Below are 22350 nucleotides of genomic sequence, written 5' to 3' on the forward strand. Positions count from 1 at the left end.
CTTTTAATGGCACTTCATTCCTGCTTTTTGAACAAGGGCCCTAAATTTTTATTTTGCACTGGGCCCTGCAAATGACACAGTCAGCCCCACCTGGACTGTTTTCCAGAGGTGATAGAGCTGTGACCATCGCCCTCTGTAAAGAAGGCTGGGCATCTATCTGTTAGACAGCTGGCCTTCGGAAGTAAACTGGTCCATTCAGAGAAGGACCGGGGATCTTGCGTCCTTACATACTGGCCCACAGCTGAGCAAAAGCAAAATAATGTGCAGGCCAATCATAGGCCTCTCCTCTGTCAACTGCAGTGGAACTCCCAGCACACACACGCACACACACACACATACACACACACCCCACCCCCAGCCACATGGACTCTGCAGTGAGTTATGGCTGAGAGCATCATCCCAATCTCCCTCTTTTGTCGGTGTCTTTTCCTTCTCTGATGAACATCTGCACTCCTTTGGGGACATGGCACAGAGAAAACTGTATTCCTATTGACGGACGTCAGCATGATAGGTTACATTTTTGTTATCCAGATGCCCATGCCCAGTTTTTCAGCCTTTGCCTCTGAATACTATTTGGTGATTCCTGTTCAGATACCCAGAAGCAGCTCTCACAGGGCCAATTCCCCAAAGCTAGAGTCTTGGCAATGGATGAAAGCCCTGTAGGACTGCAGGCTCAATTGAAGAAAAAGAAAGTCAACCTTCCAGGGAGGAGCTGTTGGGATAGAAGCTGATGCTCCGCTGTCCTCTGCTGAACAAGGCAGAGCACAGACTCTGCTGGCAAGGTGATCTCCTTTTTATTTCCTTTCATACAAAACACATTTGGCAACTTTCATAAAAACACAACCACAAAAGACACCTGGGTGGCTCAGTGGTTGAGCATCTGCCTTCGGCTCAGGGTGTGATCCTGGGGTCACTGGGATCTAGTCCTATATCAGACTCCCTGCAGGGAGCCTGCTTCTCCCTCTGCCTGTGTCTCTGCCTCTCTGTGAATGAATGAATGAATGAATGAATGAATGAATGAATGAATAAATAAATAATCTTTAAAAAAACAAAAAACGCAACCACAAGTGTGATTATCCTTGAGCCACCTGAGCTCTAGACCCTTCTCCAGTTCCCACTACCGTACAACTTGATGACTTGACCATTTCCTGCCTTGTCCTGTTTTCTGTCTCCATGTGCGTACATCACAAGCTCCTGGAGGACAGAGACCACATCTTCTTCTTCATGAGTTACCCAGACTCCAAGCATGATGACAATAATATAGTTCTTAGAACACTTACAGCCCACTTCCCATTCGTTAACTTGTCAGCCCTCACAGCACACCTCTCCAAGCCAAGGTAATGCTCCTTTTACAGAGGAGATCATTCCGTCTGACCAAACCTTTGTGGAGCAGGTGTCTTTAAAAGGGCACGCATCACTCTCTTGGCACACCCCGAGCACAGTGCATATTACAACGCCAGGTATTTCATGAGACCCTGTGATGACAGATGTTTCCACGTTTAGCATCAGAACCATAACCCAGTGACTGTGTTTTCTACTACATGGCAGCGCATCCTGAGACTACCTCTCCTGTTACACCCACCTGCATGGTTCTGGGACTGCTGAGCATGTCAAGGACTTTGGGGCTCGAGGGGATAGAGCTCTCCCAAACGTGAGTCTTCGAGGTGGCCTCCCACTTCCTGCACTCTTCTGAGGTACAGTGGGCAGCAACAGTGCTTGCTAAAGGCACCCTGCCTAGACTTGCTTCATGACAGCAGTGACTATCCACAAGCCATAGGTTCTGGTTCTGTTTCTTGCCCTGATAGGTTAGGGAAACATAGAGGTGTAGGACTCCAAAACACAGCTTCCCCCACCCCCCCCCCCCATCCCCCCGCCTACCCCCACACACAAGGGCTTCTCTGAGTGACTAAGGCCCAGCAGATTCTGGCCAACAGGACAGTCCCAACTCACTGCAACTTTAATAAATGGTTTTCACATATTTATAACCATGGAATAAGGAAGACCTACATAAGGTACAAAAACACAGAAGCCATGAAGAAGAAAATGACTAAAAGCCTGGGCAGAGTAATAATTCAATAAACAATATCACAACGTTAAGAGAAAGTGGTATATTAAAATATCTGCAGCAGTTAGAACAAAGGATTAACAGTCAAGATGAAACCACGTAAGAGCATAAAGGTGAACAAAAAACAAAATGGCTGCACTAATGCTTCTTCCAGGCCATGCCGCCCTCGAGTGGAGCCCAGTACCGCCCTCAAGACACGACGAAGGAGGCTGGCAGCACAATTTCTGTCGAAACCGGCTAGATCGGGATCCCTGGGTGGCGCAGCGGTTTGGCGCCTGCCTTTGGCCCAGGGCGCGATCCTGGAGACCCGGGATCGAATCCCACATCGGGCTCCCTGCATGGAGCCTGCTTCTCCCTCTGCCTGTGTCTCTGCCTCTCTCTCTCTCTCTCTGTGAGACTATCATAAATAAATAAAAAAAAAAAAAAAAAAAAAAAAAAAAAAAAAAAAAAAGAAACCGGCTAGATCCTATATTTCCCTATAAACCCCCAGCCCCTTCCTCTGGGGTCTTGCAGTTTTTGAAGGCCTTAGCCTGTTGTAGCCTCCTTTGCCCGGCAAAGGAATAAACCAGCTTCTTCCTCTACTATACCTCTGCCCTTGGGTTACATATTTTTGGCTCGGGAGCACAGAGGTTGGTTTTCAACAAGTATCAACAATCTTACAATAAGAAAAAAGGTGAACAATTTAATTAAAAAGGTGCACAAAATGTAAAAGAAATATAAATGGCAAACAGCAAAGGAAAATATGCCAAATCTCGCTATAAACAGAGAAATGCAATTAAAATACTAAAATATAATTGTTTTTTCATGAAATTAGCCAACATTAAAGAGACGAATAATAATCAGTATTGGACCTTTAGCTAGACTTACCAGGAAAAAAAAAAGAGCAAAGACTCGAATAAATAAGATTATATATGAAAGGAGACATTACAGATGATGCCACAGAAATGCAAGAGACTACTATGAACAATTATAAGCCAACAGATTGGACAGCCTAAAAGAAATGCATAAATTCCTAGAAATACATAACCTACCAAGACTGAATCATGAAAAATTAGGAAACATAAACAGACCAATAACAAGTAGGGAGATTAAGTCAATAAGCAAAAACTCCCAACAAAGAAAAGCCCAGGGCTAGCTAACTCCACTGGCGAATGCTACCAAACATTTAAAGAAGAATTAATGCCAATCCTTCTCAAACTCTTCCAAACAATTGACCTGAATAGACTTCCAAAGAAGGTATACAAATGGCCAACAAGTACACGAAAATGTACTCAGCATCACTCATCATCAGGGAAATGCAAATCAAAACCACAATGAGATATCACCTGACACCTATTAGAATGGCTGTTATCAAAAAGACAGGGATTAAACAAATACTGTATGGTCTCATTTATATGCAGAACCTAAAAAGCCACACTCACAGAAACACAAACAGAGTAGACTGGCGGTTGCCAGGGCCTAGGGGATGGGGAAAATGAGGTGATGTTGGTCAAAAAATACAAACTTCCAGTTATAAGAGAGATAAGTTCTGGGGATCTGACCTTCAGCAAGGCAACTACAGTTATTATGATATTGTGTATTTGAGAGCCCCTAAAAGAGTAGATCTCTTAAGTGTTCTCACCTTAACAACAGCAACAAAAAATGGTAATTATGTAAGGTGATGGATGTGGTAACCTCACAGTGCCAATCATTTCACAATATATGTGTGTATCACATCATTACATCGTGCTCTTGAAACTTAAGAATGTTATATGTTATATGATATGATGATATCTCAATAAAGCTGGAAGAGAAAAAAGTATCTAGTGTTGGGAGTTAGGACAGCAGGTAGGTTGCATCAAATTTTAAAATGTCTATGCTAGGCCACCTGGGTGGCTCAGTGATTGAGCATCTGCCTTCGGCTCAGGTCACAATCCCAGGGTCCTGGGATCAAGTTCTGCATCAGGCTCCCCACAGGGAGCCTGCTTCTCCCTCTGTCTGTGTCTCTGCCTCTCTCTGTGTGTCTCTCATAAATGAATAAATACAATATTTAAAAAAATAAAAATAAAACATCTATGCTCTGTGACACAGCATTCTACTCCCAACAGCTAACCTAGAGAAGCACCTGAACTTGTAAATGAAGGATCATGTAAAAAAAACAATGTTAATTACAATACTGTTTATATAAGCTCAACACTGGGGACAAACTTAAATGCCCTCTAGTAGGGCACCTGGGTGGTTCAGTTGGTTAATCATCTGCCTTTGGCTCGGCTCATGATCCCAGGGTCCTGGGATTGAGCCTGCTTCCTCCTTTGTCTCCGCCTCTCTCTCTGTCTCTCATGAATAAAAATCTTAAAAAAAAAAAAAAAAAAAAAGTCCTCTAGTAAAAGCATGGCTTAATAACACATGGGACAGTCATAGCAGGGATCACATGTAGCAGTTAGTAAGCAATTATGCTGAGCACACAAATGGAAATATTCCTAAGACATAAATTTTAAAAGGTGAACTGTTCAATATGCATTGTAGAAAGCATTTATTTTTTAAGACATGTACACCCACAAAACCACACATTTCTATATGTACCTATATAGGTAAATGGATAGAAATACATCTGAAAAAATACATACTAACATGAAAAAAATTGTTCTCTCTGGATAGCAAAGTGGACTGGGTGGATGCAGCAGTGGAGAAACTTTTGCAATGACTGTTCTGTGAATTGACATTATTACAAGAAGACTATATTCAGGGATCCCTGGGTGGCGCAGCGGTTTAGCGCCTGCCTTTGGCCCAGGGCGCAATCCTGGAGACCCGGGATCGAATCCCAGGTCGGGCTCCCGGTGCATGGAGCCTGCTTCTCCCTCTGCCTATGTCTCTGCCTCTCTCTCTCTGTGTGACTATCATAAATTTTTAAAAATTAAAAAAAAAAAGAAGACTGTATTCATACATTACATGTGCAATTTTAAAACGAGAAGAAAAAAGGAACTACCATGGCCTCAGGGCTATTCACAGTAGATCTATAAAATCCGTGAGGTCTTCCTTTCCTTGGGGAAACACAGCCTGACCGGGGCATGAGGTAAGGGGCCAGGGTAGAGAAAGGGAACCACCGCCTGCCCGGTGCCAGACCCACCCACAGGCCCGTACCTCTCCTCCCGGACCCTCTCCCTAGCCAGGATCTTTCCTAGAAACCCCTCGGTGTCTCTTCCCTCCCTTTCCTGATTTGATTCCACTGTGTTTACTGGTGTAAGGCCATTCTCTCTTCTGTTTTGTGTTCCCTCATATTATGATTTTTATAACACTTGGAAAGCAATGCACCAGTTTCATAGCCTACCACAATTCTTCATAAATTCCAGGAATTGACAGATGTTATTCTACTTTCCACTAATGCCATAGGTCAGGCTCCCTGGAAACTAGCCTCTGAGATCTGCATGCAAGAGAAGAGCAAAGAGAAGCTCTTACTGGCAACACATGCTCCTGGGAATACCAGCTCTGGGGGAGCAAAGACAGGACTGAGTAGAGGGAAAAGGGGGGTGTGCTGCAGGCACAACGAGGGCCTTGGCAGAACCCAGAAGGAACTCTGGAGCTGACGGGACACTTGGAGTTATTCCAAAATGAGGAACAGGGGCTGGACCTGTCCACCTCCACCTGGATCAGTCATTGGATGTGGGCTGACCTGGGAAAGGAATGTCACTTGGCCAAAACCACTTGTCTCAGCTGAGGGTGAGTCCCGGGACAACCTCGGCCATGGGCAGCAGCTGGGGGAATGAGCACCGCAGCCTTGAAGGGGAGGCTGGGAAGTTCACCATGCCCAGAGGAATTTGGAGCTGAGCAACCATTCGTCTGTGAGGGTGAAGGATATGAGGCAAGGGTACACGTTTTTAAGATTTTATTTGAGAGAGAGAGAGAGAGAGAGAGCACAAACAGGGGGAGGAGAGGGAGAAGCAGACTCCCCACTGAGCAGGGAGCCCCACATGGGGCTTGATCCCATGACCCTAGGATCATAACTCGAGGTGAAGCCACCAGGCACCCCAATGGCACACATTTTTATCTCCATTTTACAGGGGGAGAAACACCTGGTATGTTTTCTGCTCTGTCTTCGAAGTCAGGCAACAATGCAAGCGTGGAACTGGGTGCCCAGGCCGAGCCACTGCTTATGAGGTTTACCTGCATCAGATGCTTCTCTAGGATTCACGAAGTGCAGTTCGAAGGGGGAGGAAACATCTACATGATTGCAGCAGGGGGCTCGGGGGAATGGTCTGAGCAGAAATAGGGAATAATGCTTTGAGTTTAAATGCCCTGGAAATGATTTCACTTCAGTTTCCATATCTAGAAAGAACTTCACTCACAGCAAATCAAGTCTGTTGCTTGAAAAGTAAAGAGAGGAGAAGAGGAACACCACATATGGGGTGCTGCTAACATCCCGGCTGTCTGGAATCAAGTCCAGGGGCTCTCTCCCCTTCTTGTCCCATTGGTGGTCTTATGCATGAAAACCCTCCTGTAGAGTCAAGGGCTTCCATCAGGCTCAAAAGCTGAGCCCAGTAAGGACCCAGGTCCAACACAGAGACATTTATTCTTATGTCACTCCTATTCACAAAGGAAATAGTCGCTCTTTCCCCCACAAACTCTGAAGAAACCTGTATGGCCCGATTTGGACCTTATGCTTGTATTTGGCAGTTCTAGATCACTGGGGGGAGGGGGAGGGGAGATTAAAAGGCTCTGATGCCTTCAAAGACCTCAGGTTGCAAAAAAATGGAGGAAGAATTCAGGACATTGCACCCTGAAAATCTTTGACTTGTCAAACTCTTGCTACCTGGCAGGTCCAGACCAAGCCCCTGACAAGCATGGTCTTCTTGAAACCTCACCACCCTGAGGCACATGCTAATAATATTAGCTATTTTACAAGTACTGATATTTTTGTTTTACAGGTGAGGAAATTGAAGCTCAGAGAGGTAAGCTGCCTGAGATCACAGAGGTACAAGTAACATAGGAAGCTTTCAGTCTGGCTTTCAGCCAGGTCTGGCTGATACGAGGGAGGTGGCTTAGACTCAAGGTCAGACACGACATGGAAAAATAAGAGCAACAATGGAGACGCATTAAGAAGATAATTACTATGATTTTTCTGAATAGCAGGTTGAAACAGGGATATCCAAGAGCCATGCAAAATTCCTGGGCCTCCTATTTATCTCACTGTACAAAGAAAATCAAGCATTTAATTCCCTACAGATTACATAATGCTCTTTTTAGTATGTTTCAAATATATATTTACTATTTATTATAAGTACTTACCTATTATTTAATATTAATATTTTTTTAATTTATTTATTCATGAGAGACACAGACAGGCAGAGGGAGAAGCAGGCTCCATGCAGAGACCCCAATGCGGGACTCGATCCCAGGACTCCAGGATCACGCCCCGGGCCAAAGGCAGATGCTCAACCACTGAGTCACCCAGTTGCCCCTGTATTATTTTTTTTTAATAGAAACAAATTAGCATAAGCATAAAAACATGCAGAAGAGGGGCTCCTGAGTGGTTCAGCTGGTGAAGCTCCTACCTTCAGCTCAGGTCTTGATCTCAGGGTTCCCTGCTCAGCAGGAAGTCTGCTTCTCCTTCTGCTATAGGCCTCCCTCCCCTGTTCATGCTTGCTCTCTCTTAAATAAAATCTAAAAAAAAAAAAAAAAAAAAAGTCATGCAGGAGAGACATAAACACCTGTGGGGAGAGAGGTGGATGAGGAACCTTTTAAGAGGCTTCAATTTATATTTATATTATACGAATTCTTAAGATGGGCGATGAGGATAACAATATTCATTGTACTATTGTCTCTACAAATGGTAGAAAAAACAACACAATACCCTTTCTATTTCAAAACAGCTTATAACTTTGTCAAAAAGAAAAACACTTCAATAAGAAAACTCATAACAGCTAAGCAGTAACACGTTATTTAAACTTGTCCTTGGTGTTAGCTTATTTCGACTCTTCCTCTAATGTGGCCATTATATGGCTCTTTATTGCTTGTGCTCAGCATAACTATTGCGAGAATCACCCATGCTGTTCCACGCCTCAGAAGCTCATTCCTTTTTATTGCGAGGTAGTATTCCAGGTTAGGAACATAGTCCAGTTTGTGTATCCATTCCCTTGTTAACAAACATTGGGGTTGTTTCCATTTGGGGGCTATCACGGATCAAGCAGCCATGAGCATCCATCTAATTTTACTTTAAGATTTTATTTATTTATTCATGAGAGACACAAAAAGAGAGAGGCAGAGACACAGGCAGAGGGAGAAGCAGGCTCCTTGCAGGGAGCCTGATGTGGGACTCGATCCCGGGACCCTGGGATCATGCCCTGGGCCGAAGGCAGATGCTCAACCGCTGAGCCACCCAGGTGCCCCTTACTTTTTTATTGTGGCAGCCAGGTATATTGAAATGTGCTCACGTTGGATTTCTATAGAACAGTAACCTCTAGATTCTCTGCTAGGCCCTCCACCTTCCCTGTTCAACCTGGCTGCCGCTTAACTGGGTTTAACTCAAGAAACCAGGCCAGGTGCAGAGTGGGGCACTGTTGTTACAGAGGTGAAGGGCCCAAGAAGAGAGAGACACTGGGTACGCATTCCCACTGTGCCCCCCAAACCAGCCCTTTCCAGCGACTGCCTCAAGGCACCGGCCATCTGGAGGGGAAGGAGGCAGATGAACAAACAGTCACCTCAAATTCAACACGAGAAGCCAGAGAGACATGCGTAAAAGCTCTGGTGACAAAGGAGGAAGCACTTACATCCATCTGGGGAACTCAGGGAGGTTACCCAGGGGATGATATTTGAACCTGGTCTTGGAGGAAGAGTAGAATTTACCAAGCAGGTTTGGGGGAGGGCTTTCTAAGTGCAGGGGAAAGCTCAGGAATTCCCCAGGGCAAGGCAGATTCTAGGAACTGGGAAGTGTGAGCAGAGAGGACGGCATGGGATGGGGGCAGGGGGAGGACAGGCCAGAGGAAGGGCCTGCCACACCCTGGTGAGGGGTTGGTCCTTGTCCTGCAGGCACAGAGCCAGGGATAAGAGCCAGGCCAGATGGTACTTTGGAAGAACACCCAGGGTAAGAAAACAGGAGTGAGGAGTACTTGGAGGATGCCACTGGGAACGGACAACAGGGACTACGCTCTGGAGAGTTCCATAGCGGATTGCACAGGGATCACCAATGCTATACAAGGCACACAGAAGAGCCAACTCCAGTGTCCCTTTTGGCTGGTGCTCCTGTGTGGTCTCCATCTTCCCTTCCTCAGTTCCAGTGACCCCCTCCCCAGCAGGTGTCAGTCTCACTCTGCCCAGACCACCCAGCCCACTGTTGGCACAGAGAGACTTAAAATCCCAGGCTCCTGCCAACTCAGGTTCCCCTGTGACTTTCCACCACCTACAGAATGGAATGTCACTTCCCTGAGATTGGCGAGCTGAGCCTACCCACCGGCCTGTGCCACCTCGCTCTACCACCTGAGCACTTGGCAGTTCTTCCTTTCTCTCCCTCCCTGTACGCCCTGCCCACCACACACACACACACACACACACACAGTACAATAATGCACTGATTCTCCATCTCCATGTTCCCTTGCTCTTTGTGCCTTGTCACAGGACTTGGCCCAGATCAAACACAAAATACCCTCCTTTCCTTCCAGGTAGGGCTTGAAGCTCCTTCTCCAGAAGCGTCCCCTGAGGACTTCAGACCCAGGAGCTTGCCCCCTGTATACTGGGGCACAGGATTGTGGATTGCCCATGGATTGCCCTCTGTAACCTGCTTCACTCCTACTAAACTTCACGTCTTCGTCTTTCATGTTTGGAACTGGAGTGCTGGAGACAGATTGGACGGTGAACTGACATAGGCAGGAACTGCCTTAGGAATGCTGGGGTCAGGAGGGCGCGCAGAGGGATGAGGGCAGGGCCCCAAGGGCCATGGTCTGGCCATGCACCAGGATGTCTGACCCAATGCAGTGTGGAAAGAGGGCCAGAGGTGATCTCTCCAGACAGAGTACTTACTCCATTCTCTACTCTGACAAGTCCTGGGAAGGTTTATTTTATCAAGAGGGAGAAAGAGCTATATGAAAATAAGAAAAAAATAGCCAGAGCTTTATGCCCTTGGTATCTTAATAATTAAGATAAAGAAGACAGAATAGACATTGCATGTACAATGCTTTGGCCAATCTTTTTAAAGGAGCAACAAATAAATGTGATCTACAGGGCAAATCTGCATGGGATTAACCAAGTATTTACCGAGTTCTTCAATGTACTCAGCATCGTCCTCGAGCTAGTGAAGATACTACAGGTGAACCTAAGTCAACTGTTCTTGTCTTCAGGCACTACCTCTCCTGCTGTGGCAGCAAGAGGCATAGACGTGAAGACACCTGGGGATAAATGTATTACTAGGTGGGGAGGACATGTTGGTAAATGTCATAGAGATCTAGAAAAGGGATTCCAAACTTTACTGTGCACGTCATGTACCCAAAGGGTCTTAGTCAAATGCAGATTCTGGTTCAGCGGTTCTGGAGTGGAGCTCCTGAGCATTTCTCGAGCTCTTGAGCATCTTCTGCATTTCTCACATGTTCTGAGAGAAGGCCAAGGCTTTTGGTCCAGGACCCATTTTGAGTAGCAAGGACCCTAGTGAATGGAGAGAACCTTGTGAGCTGGAAAGCTCCATACACAAGGAAATCTGAGACTGAGGGCAGGGGGGCCTGGATGAGGCAAGAGGAGCTTTTCAGGTGGGGCCAGCCTAAGCAGTGACCCGGAGCAGAGTGAAGCTTTGCAGGTGGTGAGAAACGCAGACACAGGAAGTGGGTGTGCCGGGGCCCCCACCGTGTTCTCATCAGCCAGTGGTGACAACTAAAAGGGACTAAGTTATGTGCCATCTTAAATGCCACACTGAGGAGTCGCAATGTATTAAAAATGGGAATAGTGAGCTGGGGGTGATTCTTGAGTCCAATTTTGCTGATCCATTCAGGACAAGCAGAAGAGTGGGAAATAGGTCCCCGTGCAGAAGAGGAGGAGAACTGGAGTATGGTTTCTCTCACTTTGTACTTGAAGAGGTTCCATTCGGCTCCCTGACGCCATGCCCCCACCCCTCACCCTCCAGCCCCTCATCGCAATCCAGGCCTCGCTCCCTGAGTCCTGGGCTCTGGAAGCCTTGCAGCAGGAGAAAGCTAAGTCCCAGATGATCTAGCTATAGGAGAAAGAACCCTTCTTCTGCAGTTCCGTGGAGTCTTTCTTCCTCTCCACGAATGTATAAACAATTCGACAGCACATGATAAAAGTGAGGGGAGGGGGGCCCCACATTAATTTCCTAGAGGCAAATGATAAGCTGGCAGGTCTGGCTCTATGGAGGAGATAAAAGCTCCAAACACAGCCGAATGACTCTTGGGATCCGAGCCTGGTACGGATGCAAATTAAAATAAAAACTATATAAACAGCAGCACAATCGCACCATTCAGGGCTCCTTCATTAGCAGCCAGCGCTCCAGTGCCACTGCCCACAAAGACAACTTCCCTTTCTTCTCCCTTCTAACTAGTTTCCAAGCTGGTCAACAAAAGGAGGCGAAGGACAAAAGCAGTTCTAATTGATGAGGCTCTGCGGAGAGGGTCGTTGGGGAGATTCGTTTTGTGTGTGCAAATCAAAAAGCAAATGTGATGTGTCAGACCAGCTGAGGACAGGCCTCCTGCTGGGGAGTCTGGAGGTGCCAAGTTCCTCTTCTCAAAGCTCACCACAGCATGGTAACAACCCAACGGTCACATCCACCAGCCCAGGTCTCCCGGTGCCCGATAGAGTCAACTTCCCAAAGTGCTGCCCTGTGTAGGGGACCTTGTTCAATGATCAGACCCACGAAGCAACAACTCACTACCATGGCGACCTCTACTCTTTACTGTAGGGGACAGAGTTCATTCATTGTATTACCATGAAGCATCGTTGTGGCGGGCAGTCACTGGGGTGAGGAGACAGTTTGACCAATGTCCATCTTCTTCTGAACGTTCAGGCTTCGGGAGGGAACCTCCACAGGTTTCTCCTCATTGTCTTCCCATTTGGCTAGCATTTCCAATCACCTACTCCACTCCAGGAACCTCTTCAAATGACCCAGCCCTCCAGCTGTCTCCTCACCCCACATGCCCTCCTCTCCAGCCATGAAGATCTCCTCACTGTTCCAGATTTCTTCACACTCATCGTCCATCCTGCACTCCTCTCCAAACTTGGAATTCCCTGCTATTTCCCTGCTATCGGTGAAAACCCTCTCAGCCAAACAAGCCTCGTGTTTTATCATTTTTTTATTTTTATTTTTTTAAGATTTTTTATTTATTCATGAGAGACACAGAGAGAGGAGAGAGAGAGAGAGAGGCAGAGACACAGGCAGAGGGAGAAGCAGGCTCCATGCAGGAGCCCGATGTGGGATGCGATCCCGGGTCTCCAGGATCATGCCCTGGGCTGAAGGCAGGCGCTAAACCGCTGCGCCACCCAGGCTGCCCAATGTTTTATAATTTTAAACTAGAGTAGGTGTGTCTGAGTGGCAGTCAGTTAAGTGGCCAACTCTTGGTTTTGGCTCAGGTCATGATCTCAATCAAGGTCATGAGATTGAGCCCCATGTTGTGCTCCACGCTCTGTGTGGAGTCTGCTTGAGATTCTCTCTCCCTCTGCCCCTCTTGCTCATGCTCTCTCTCCCTCTCTCTCTAAAATAGATAAGATAAATAAAATAAATAAATCTTAAAAAAATAAAATAGGGTAATAATCCTTGCTCTACGCATCTCATGGGCTATTGGAAAGCTAATATGAAATGGAGGAGGTGAAAACAACTGTAAGTGGCATACGTATAATTAACAGAAATGTCTTCATTGAGGCTATAGCACTGGACCCTTTAGTGCCTGCCCAAAACCTCTCGATTGTTAAATGAGGCAATTGGTTGTGGGGAGGGGGGCTGGGTTCCAGGCAATAGGAAAAAATGAATATTCTTGCACATTAACACTAAAATGAACTTACAGTATTTTTAAATGATAGAAACCAAAACAAAATGAACCATCTCTTGCCTTGGCTTCTTAGCGGTTCTCCAGGAGCATCTTGCCAGTGCATGCCTCACACTCTGCTTCCCCCAGTTCATGCTTCCGGCCACACTGCTGGCATCAGGTGCAAAGGCTGGTGCCTAGCAGAAAGAAGGATCAAAGAGAGTAGTAAGGTTGGGAAGGTTGCTTTTCTCTAATTTTGACTATTGCTTTACTTTGTCCATATAGGGAAGATGCCATTATTTCAAAGATGGATTGTGGTCCTGTTCTTTTTCAGCTTATATACCAAGAAGCAAATAAGGAACAGAGACAAGGAAGAGATATGAAAGTCCTATGAGCAGACTGCCCTTTCCATCCCTCCCCAAGGAGCTAAGTGGTCACTAAGCTGTATGGTTATTCTCTTATCTTCCCAGCTGATAAGGAGAAAAGAGGCGTTATCTGCCACAGGCAGCCCCTAGCTTTAGGGGAGGAGAACCCCAGCGCTGGTGGTTAATAGCACATGAGCCAGCACTGTTTTCCTTGACACTTCCAAACTCTGGCTGCGTCAGCCTAAACAATGCTGTTGGAAACAGAACAATAGAGGGTTGGAATGCTCGGGTCTTAAGTCTTTTCCAAACCACACTCACATCACCACTGGCATCCCACAACTGGGTGGCTTAAAACAAGAGGCATTTGGGGGTATCTGGGTGGCTCAGTTAGTTAAGCCTCTAACTCTTGATTTCAGCTTGGATCATGATTTCAGGATTATGAAACTGAGTCTGACGTTGGGTTCACATGCTGGGCATGGAACCTGCTTGGGATTCTCTCTCTACTTCGCTTTCAAAACAAAACAAAACAAAACAAAACAACAGGAAGACATATTTGTTCTTGCACACTTGAGGAATCCAGAAGTCCAAAATCAAGGTGTTGGCAGGGTTGGTTTCTTTTAGAGGCTCTCACATAGAATCTATTCCATGCCTTCACTGTGGCTTATGGTTGTATTACTAGAATTCCTGCCCCCAACTTCATAACTTTTTCTTTTCTGTCTGTGTGTCCTCTCCTCTTCTTTTAAGGACACTTATCATTGGACCCAGGGCCTACTCCATGTCCAGGACAATCCCATATCAAAGTCCTTACATAACATCTGCAAAGATCTTTCTTCTAAATAAGGTCACCTTCGCAGATTCCAAGGGTGAGGACTTGAACGTATCTTTTTGAGGGAACACTATTCAACCACTACAGTACCCAAAGGGGAAGGGAGAAGAGGAGGAAACCACACTGAGCTCCTATTTAAACCTCTAAGACCTCATGGGGCAAGATGAGTACTGGAGTTACTCAGCCAAATTATGATAGCAAAGGCCATGGTAACTGAATGGGCCTCCAGGATGATTGTAGTAGGGAAGAAGGGGAAGTAGCCTAAGATCTGCCCTCCACTGAGACCCACTGAGGTCACTAGGTGGCTGGAATGACAAAGTCAGAGAAGAAAGTCAGTTCATCAATTTCTCCCCCCACTCCCCCACACCCTTCCTCCCAGCTCATCCCTGCTGGGTGACCTATGGATAACCCAGAGCTTTGTATCCTCCTGGGGGTAAGCAAGGAAGCAGCCTGCCTGCCCGGCAATTAGCTGCCCGTCTCATGGAGGTCAGCCAGCTCTGTCCACACTGGGACTGCTCAAAAGCCTGCGCTTCCACAACTGATCTGTGAACACAGGATTCAACACTTATCTTTCTTGTGCTGCGGTTAATATTTACAAAAGGAAAAGCCTTCTAAAACTTAGTTAACAAAATTCAATTTAAGGATCAGAAAAAGGCACCGGATACAAAAATTCTAAAAGCTCCTTTCTCCAAGAAAGGAAAGAAAGAAAATATTGAATGAATCCCAAGTTTCAAAGGAACCTTTCCTTAAGTTATTAATGTGACCGCCCTCCAAGAAGTGCCTGCCAATTGGGTAAACAGAAGTTGTGTCAGTGAAGAAAAGTCCTGAGGCCTGAGATTGCAGGCCTTTGGTCAAGACCATGCCCATAATATGGTCTTATTTTTCAGGCCTGGAGTCCATGAACTTTTGCCCACTGTGTTAGGATGACAAAGTCTAGCAAATGTTGTCTGAAAAAATTCTATAGATGAGAAGCTGAACTTGGTGTCTGTTGCGTATATACCTTGTGTTGGTCACTCTGCTAGATGCTAGAGATATAGCCATGGACAGCAATTCTAACGCGGCCCTGCCTTCACAGAGAGGGAAGAAGGGAGGTCTTAACCATCACATAAATAATGCGACAAAGCATTATGGGGTGTCATGGGTGTAATGGGGGTGTCATGGAGGCATACATTGGGACATTCTGCACACCTAACAGAGGGTTTAAATGAAAACACAGGACATAAGTATTTTGTCCTAATGATAATGAACTCTCCAGTGGGTCTGTTCTAAAGATTTTATACATATTCTCTCTACAGTATAGTGGATGGAGCTTCCTGCCCCTCCAGGAGCTACAACAATTTGAAGCAAACCTTCATTCACATCTTGGGGCCGTATGCCCATTGAGCCATGAGAGGATCCTAGAGCCCCTCAGGGTAGGAGAGATCCTTCTGGAAGGTTAAAGCAACAAAAGCGGGTCCCCAAGGCTGAGATCAGAAAATAAGGCTCTAACCACCTCACAGTTGTTAGAATGCTAATATCAAAAAAAGAAAGAATATTTTGCAAGGATGTGGAGAAATTGAAAATCTTATACATTGAACATAAAATGCTACAGCTGCTATAGAAAAAAGTATGGAAGTTTCTTCAAAAATTGAAAGCTAAACTACTATATGATCCAGCAATCCCACTTCTATTTATGCAAAAACATTGAAATCAAGATCTCAAAGAGGTATTTGCACTCCCATGTTCACTGCAGCATTATTCACAATAGCCAAGTTGTGGAAACAATCCAAATGTTCAAATGTTCATCAGTGGATGACAGGATAAAGAAAATGTTTTATATACATACAATGGAGAATTTTTCAATTTTTTTTTTAAAGAAGGAAATCCTGCCATATGCAACAACATGGGTTAGTCTTGAGGACATGATGCTAAGTGAAATAAACCAGCCACGGAAAGGCAAATATTGCGCGGTTTTACCTAAAGAGATACCTAAGATAGCCTCATTGAAGCAGAGAGTAGAATGGTAGTTGCCAAGGGCTGAGAGGAGGTGAAACAGGTAGTCGCTGTGCAATGGGTATAAAATTTCAGTTATGTTATTTGAGTATGTTCTAGAGATCTACTGTACAACAGTGTGACAATAGTTAACAATTCTGCATATAATACCCTTCAAAATGTGTTAAAGGGTAGATCTCATGTTAAGTGTTCTTATCACAAGAAGAAAGAAATAGACAAGACAAGGAAAGGCAAGGAAAGGAAGGAAAAGATGACTTTAGACCAGGGGTTGACTAGGGCCAACAGGTCAAATCCAGCCTGCTGCTTGTTTTTGCAAATACATAAAACTTTATTACAACACAGCCACATGCATTCATTTACACATTTTATGGCTACTTTCACACTACAAGGGCAGAGCTGAGTACTTGTGATGGAGACAATATGACCCACAAAGCTCAAATTTCTACCCTACACAAGAGTGTCAGCTGTTGGTCCTCTTGGTATTCTTGATATTCTGCTACTACAAAACTTGAAATGTAGGGCTCCTGAGTGGCTCAGTTGGCTCGGGTCATGATCCCGGGGTCCTGGGATGGAGCCCCCGCATCAGGCTTCCTGCTCAGCAGGGGAGTCTACTTTTCTCTCTCCCTCTGCCTCTCCTGCTATCCCCACTTGTGTTCTCTCTCAAATAAATGAAATCTTAAAAACAAAAACAAAACTTGAAACGTGTCCTATTGCCAGTAGTCTTTCACTCATCTGGACTGGGAATAACTTAAAAAAAAAAAAAAAAGAATTGTGGTTAATAAAGATTTTATTTATTCATGAGAGACACAGAGAGAGGCAGAGAGGCAGGCAGAGGGAGAAGCAGGCTCCCTGAGGGGAGCCCGATATGGGACTTGATCCCAGAACCCTGGGATCACAACCTGAGCCAAAGGCAGATGCTCAACCACTGAGCCACCCAGGTGCCCCTATTAGCCACAATTCTAATTCACACGCTCCAAGGTTATTATGTTCAATAGGGTCGTCACCAGGCATGTGACTATTTAAATGTAAAGAAGTTACATGTGGCCCTTTACAAAAGAATCTTGCACCCCTTGATTTAGGTTCACCAGTGCTCTCATCAGCACCCCGGAATGTCTCCCACCCCTTTACCTGGGCTGCTTTAGAGGAGGGGGGGTGCCAAAACCCAACAAAGTCCCTGTATGAGGAACATCAGAGGGCACTCATAAGCACCTAGCATGAGCCTGCCTCTGTTTTGAAAATATGGCATTTAGCTCTCACACCAATGTTGCAAGACAGGAATGATCCCATTCTTACACATGAGAAGACAAAGTCTCAGAGATGTGAAAGCACATTGCGGAACCGGCAAAGCCCTATGTGAACCTCGATCTGCTTCTCTGCACATCTTATCACTGCATACAATTTCCATACTGTCTGCTGTTTAAACAGGTCTATACAAGTACCAGGAAGAAAGTTCTATCGCTTTGGATAAAGAAATGACCAGTAGGAACTATGCTAAGTGAATTCAGTCCGTATGGTAGATGGGATCAGCCTGCCCCCGTAGCCTGATGCTACCGAGTTGGGTCCTTGCAGAGCCGGTTATCACTGGGTTCCTTTTTGAATTTTTATAGTTATGTGCTGCGGTAGGGGTGCAAGGAAGAAGGGCCACTATTCAGAGCAAAGTTTGCCTTACGAGAAGACTCTGGAAGACCTAGCTGTTGCCTCCAATTTATTATCACTCCAACAATCACATTATAAACATTCATGCTCCTCATCCAAAGGAGAAAACCAAGATTGCGAGGTGGTTCTGGAAACTACCTCAACAAAGGACAGTTATAAGACCAGGGGCTGTTTAGTTCAGATATGAGAAGCCCTGATGGAAGCATGCTGGCTGTGCATGATTTCTTCAGGAAGCTCTGCCATATTGAGAAGAGCAGCCTTCTGCGCATTATGCCAGAGTTGAGAATGAAGATCAATAAATAGTTGGAAGTAAAATGGAAGCAGATTTTGGCTCAAAAGCTGAAAGAATGTTCCAACAACTGCAAATATCTAACACTGCAACGAGCTGTTGAGATGATGAGCCTGCCCAGCTCTGGAGATGTCCAAGCAAGAGCTAGGTGACATCTGTCAGGAATACTGTGGCATGGGCTTTTGAAAAGTGTGGAAGGTTAGACTAGCTCATCTCTACAGGCCCCTCCAATTCAAAGAGCCGGCAAGTCTGCGAACAGAGAGACCAGCCCAAGGACCACACTGGGAAAAGGAGTGCTTTGAACCAAAGGTGCTCTATCCAATTCCTCCCACATCCTAATTCCAGCATCTCACTAAAAGCTGGACCAAGCCCCACTCACCTACGTTCCCAATCCAGGACTAGCCAATATTCATGGCTTAACTATAAGAAGAAGGATTTCTCCATTTGTCAAGCCAAACTGAAGGTCGCTGGCTTTGGAGTAGGTAGCCAGAGAGGGGATGATCAAAATAATATTAACTGATATTTACACTAAACTTTGCTACTTACAGGGGGGATCTGTGATCCAATTAGCCTTCCCAACGGCCTGCAGAGGAAATAAGACATGTTAGTCCTTGTCATCCATTTGTATTAAGAGGTTGCCTAGTTGCCCTGCAAATGCACACGGCCATAAACCTGAGCGACACCTCAAAGGAGGTAGGGGCCACGTTGGAAGACACCATTTTGACCAATGCCCTATGGACACCAGCTGAGAGTTGGGGACTATTAGTTACAATTTGTGGTTTTCATAATGAAGGTGGTCATGTAGGCACACGGAATGTGGCAGAGGGGAACATACTGCTCAGGACAGCACGCGCTTACACTATACACTTTCTACAAACCTACCAGCATCTTCCAGCGCTTAAATTATTAGAATGAGTTTCACATCCTGAGGATGCATTCAGCCTGGGAGGCTAGATACTGCAAGTGCTAATTATCGAGGCTCATGCCCTGTAAGTATAGGTTATTGTTCATCGCTCCCATCAGTGCTACTGGATTTTATAGCCTGTTTTCCCATCAGGTCTGGACTGAATCATCCCCTCTTCTGTCACAGCACTTGCCTTTGGAGGCTCCCAGAAGGCAAACAGTGTGCAAATGTTAGTTAACCTATGGGCTGATTAGAGGATGCTTGCAAACGGTCACCTGGAGAAGCCTTTCAGTGTTGCTGGGGTTGTTAGAATGGTCAGAAAGACCTTGGAGTAACTGGAGGCTGCCATCTATGCTTCTAAAATTACAACATTCATCATCGGGGGGATCCCTGGGTGGCTCAGGGGTTTGGTGCCTGCCTTCGGCCTGGGGCGTGATTCTGGAATCCCGTGATCGAGTTCCGCATGGGGCTCCCTGCATGGAGCCTGCTTCTCCTCTGTGTCTCTGCCTCTCTCTGTGTGTCTCTCATGAATTAATACATAAAATCTTAAAAAACAAAAACAAAACATTCATCATTGGGAACATGCCTGCCAGCATTTACAACAGGCAAACTTTTAGTGAAGACCAACACACGGAGGAAGGTAGGGGAGAGCATTCCAGGCAGAGGAGGCATTTAAACAAAGGCAAAGGCATGAAAATGAAGGGCCTCTGTTGCGTAACCAGAGCACAGAGTGTGCTCAGGGAAGCACCGGGAGGCTGAACAGGTGGCTTGGGGCTACTGTCGAGTCCCTCAATGGCAAGCTCTAGAGAATGCTTAATGCCATAGTCCAGGGATGGTAAATCACCTATAGGGCTTGCGGTGCCCCTCCTGCAGAGTCTGATTCAGTGGGTCTGGGTAGGGTCCAAGAATTAGGTTTCTAGCAAGCCCCAAGGTGATGCCGAAGCTGCTGGTCCAGAGACCAGTTTTGGCAACCACCTCTGTAGTCACTCAGCACTGTTTTGAGTAGGGAAGAAAGGCTATCAGAGCTTTAGGTTTACTCTCTTTAATTGACCAGTTTGAAGAGCCCATAATTCTATGATAAGATAATAGAAGGAAAAGAAAGAGAAAGACTCAGCCCAGGCACTGGGTCTGTGTTCAGTGGGGAGATCTGACCAAAACTTCTCACTTCTCACCCAGCTGGCAGTAAGGCACAGGACTCCTGTTCCTCACAGAGGAACAATGGAGGGGTGCCTGGGTGGCTCAGTTGGTCAAGTGTCTGCCTTTGGCTCAAATAATGGGTCCTGAGATCGAGCCCACAATCGGGCTCCTTGCTCAGCTGGGAGTCGGCTTCTTCCTCTCCCTCTGTTCCTCCCTGACCCCCCGCCCTCATGCGTTCTCTCTCCCCTTCTCTCTCAAATAAATGAAAAAGAGGAAGAAGAAGTAAAAGAAGGAGAACAACAGAACCTCACAAGTTTTTTAAATTACCAGATAAAGCATGCCACTCATAAAACTCTAGAATGGAGTTTTCAAATACAGAACACATATTTTCTTAGTGTCAGTTTTTCTAAAGTATTTATCACGTTGGTTGTCAGTGACCCCATTAGCCTGCTGAAGGAGTCTTTCATAGCTTTTCTTCCTCCAGTCCTGATCTCCTAGATGTGAAGAGGGAATGAAGGATTGTGAGATTTATTCTGAAACATCTTCAGTTTCACTGCCAGCACAGAAACAGCAACTAGGAAAACACTGGAAGGGCCCAAGGACTGGCCCTGTCTATAGGAAGTCCTGACACAGCTCAGATAGTAAAGTCAATATGGAATTCTTCTAGGCTAATCATCAAAGATGCTGCCCTGACCAAGATGGACATGTGCTTTAGGGCAGAGTGGGAGGAGGAAAGAAGGGGAAGGATTTTTGTGGGGTTTTTTTCCCCTGGGAGTAGGGATGGGAACAAGTTAGTTTTAAATCCTCTCCTACTGGCCTCGTTGATTATAGGAAAAGCTATGACCATCCACACCAAAGAATTATTAGTGATTCAAGCTTAATGCATACTTTATTTTCTATTTTATTCTAGAGTCAAGTGCTTTAGTCCAGTCTAGCTGGAGAACATTGTATTTTGAGGCCACATTGCGGAAGAGGTAACACCCTGACCTGGCATTTGGAGGACCTGGATTCTTTTTCTGGTTCTGCAACTCTGCGTTTGAGTAAGATCTTATCTTCTCCAGACCTCAGATTTCTCATGTGGGGGAGTAGCAAAGTTGTGTCTGCTTATCTGTATGATCCTGCCATCACTGATCCTAAGGGATTCTGTACCTCATATGCCGAATCCAGCTTCATGGAATCAGAGTGTCCTGAGCAGTGGTCATGGTACCAATCCCTCTTGGACAGTTTATTTTACTTGAACTCAGCAAAGTTTAATTCCCTGGTTTCTCTCTGATGGCCAGAGAAGACCAGAATGGAGGAGTTTCCATATAAACAGGAAGAAAATGATCTAGGAAATTAATGATCTTATCTGGTCAGAATGAATGAAGAAAGTTCAGTGTTCATCTCCTCAACAGCATTATTTTTTTTTCTCATCAGCATTATTAAGAGCGTTTATGCCACCCAGAGAAACAAATATCATTGGTCATTTTAATTGACTTCCAAGGAGGTCTCAACAGGACTCTTCCCCTTTGGAATCAATAAGGTTGGCCATTCCCATGCTTAGCTCACACTCAACACTTTCTCTCCCTACCCATCACCCCAACTCTATTCATTCCGCTCTATCATGTGTTTATGTATCTGTTTCTCCAATCACCCCATCACAATGTGATCCTCTCTGAGGACAAGGGCCACAGTTTGTTCTTCTTTACCTGATCTTTGTGTTCTGTACCCAACGAGTCTGGGGAAACAATTAGGGCACAACTATAATGCCTCTGAGTCCTGATTCTCCACCATAGTCATTCCTGGAAGTCCAAACTCTCCACGGAGTTCCCAAACATATCCCTTGACTCCACTGCCTGAAGTGTTGATAGTTCTCGGCAGCTACTCCTGGTGGAAGAAGAGTCCACAGAGCTCACTGCCACTGGCAGCAGGAGACCAGAGCTCTGCCCTGTTGGACCCATTGCTCTCCATGTGTCTGTCCTCTCTCAGTTTTTGCTCTTGTCTCTAATGACAGAAGGGGAAAGGTCTTCCTCCACCAGTGTTAACAGTGAGACTCCTCCCACCTCCCTTGGAAATCTGATATTCTCTATGTACAACTCTGTCTGAAGTGAGCAAAGCATTCCCAGAGCTACACAAGAGGACACTGACTATCCTCCCAATGTCTTATTCCCACTCACCATGAGCAGGTGTCCAAGGTCAGGATAGATAA

The 22350-nt window shown here is 45.7% G+C and overlaps 1 long non-coding RNA gene across 1 annotated transcript; it reads left to right on the forward strand.

Annotated features, from left to right (window-relative positions):
* The first annotated feature begins 5445 nt into the window (after positions 1–5445).
* On the forward strand, positions 5446–10261 carry LOC118350038 (uncharacterized). The gene is made up of 2 exons (XR_004803114.1): positions 5446–5761; positions 9697–10261. It is a non-coding gene; the product is annotated as an uncharacterized LOC118350038 (long non-coding RNA).
* The last annotated feature ends 12089 nt before the right edge of the window (positions 10262–22350 follow it).

The sequence above is a fragment of the Canis lupus genome, chromosome 10 (genome assembly GCF_003254725.2).
Source record: "Canis lupus dingo isolate Sandy chromosome 10, ASM325472v2, whole genome shotgun sequence".
NCBI classification, from domain to species: Eukaryota; Metazoa; Chordata; class Mammalia; order Carnivora; family Canidae; genus Canis; species Canis lupus.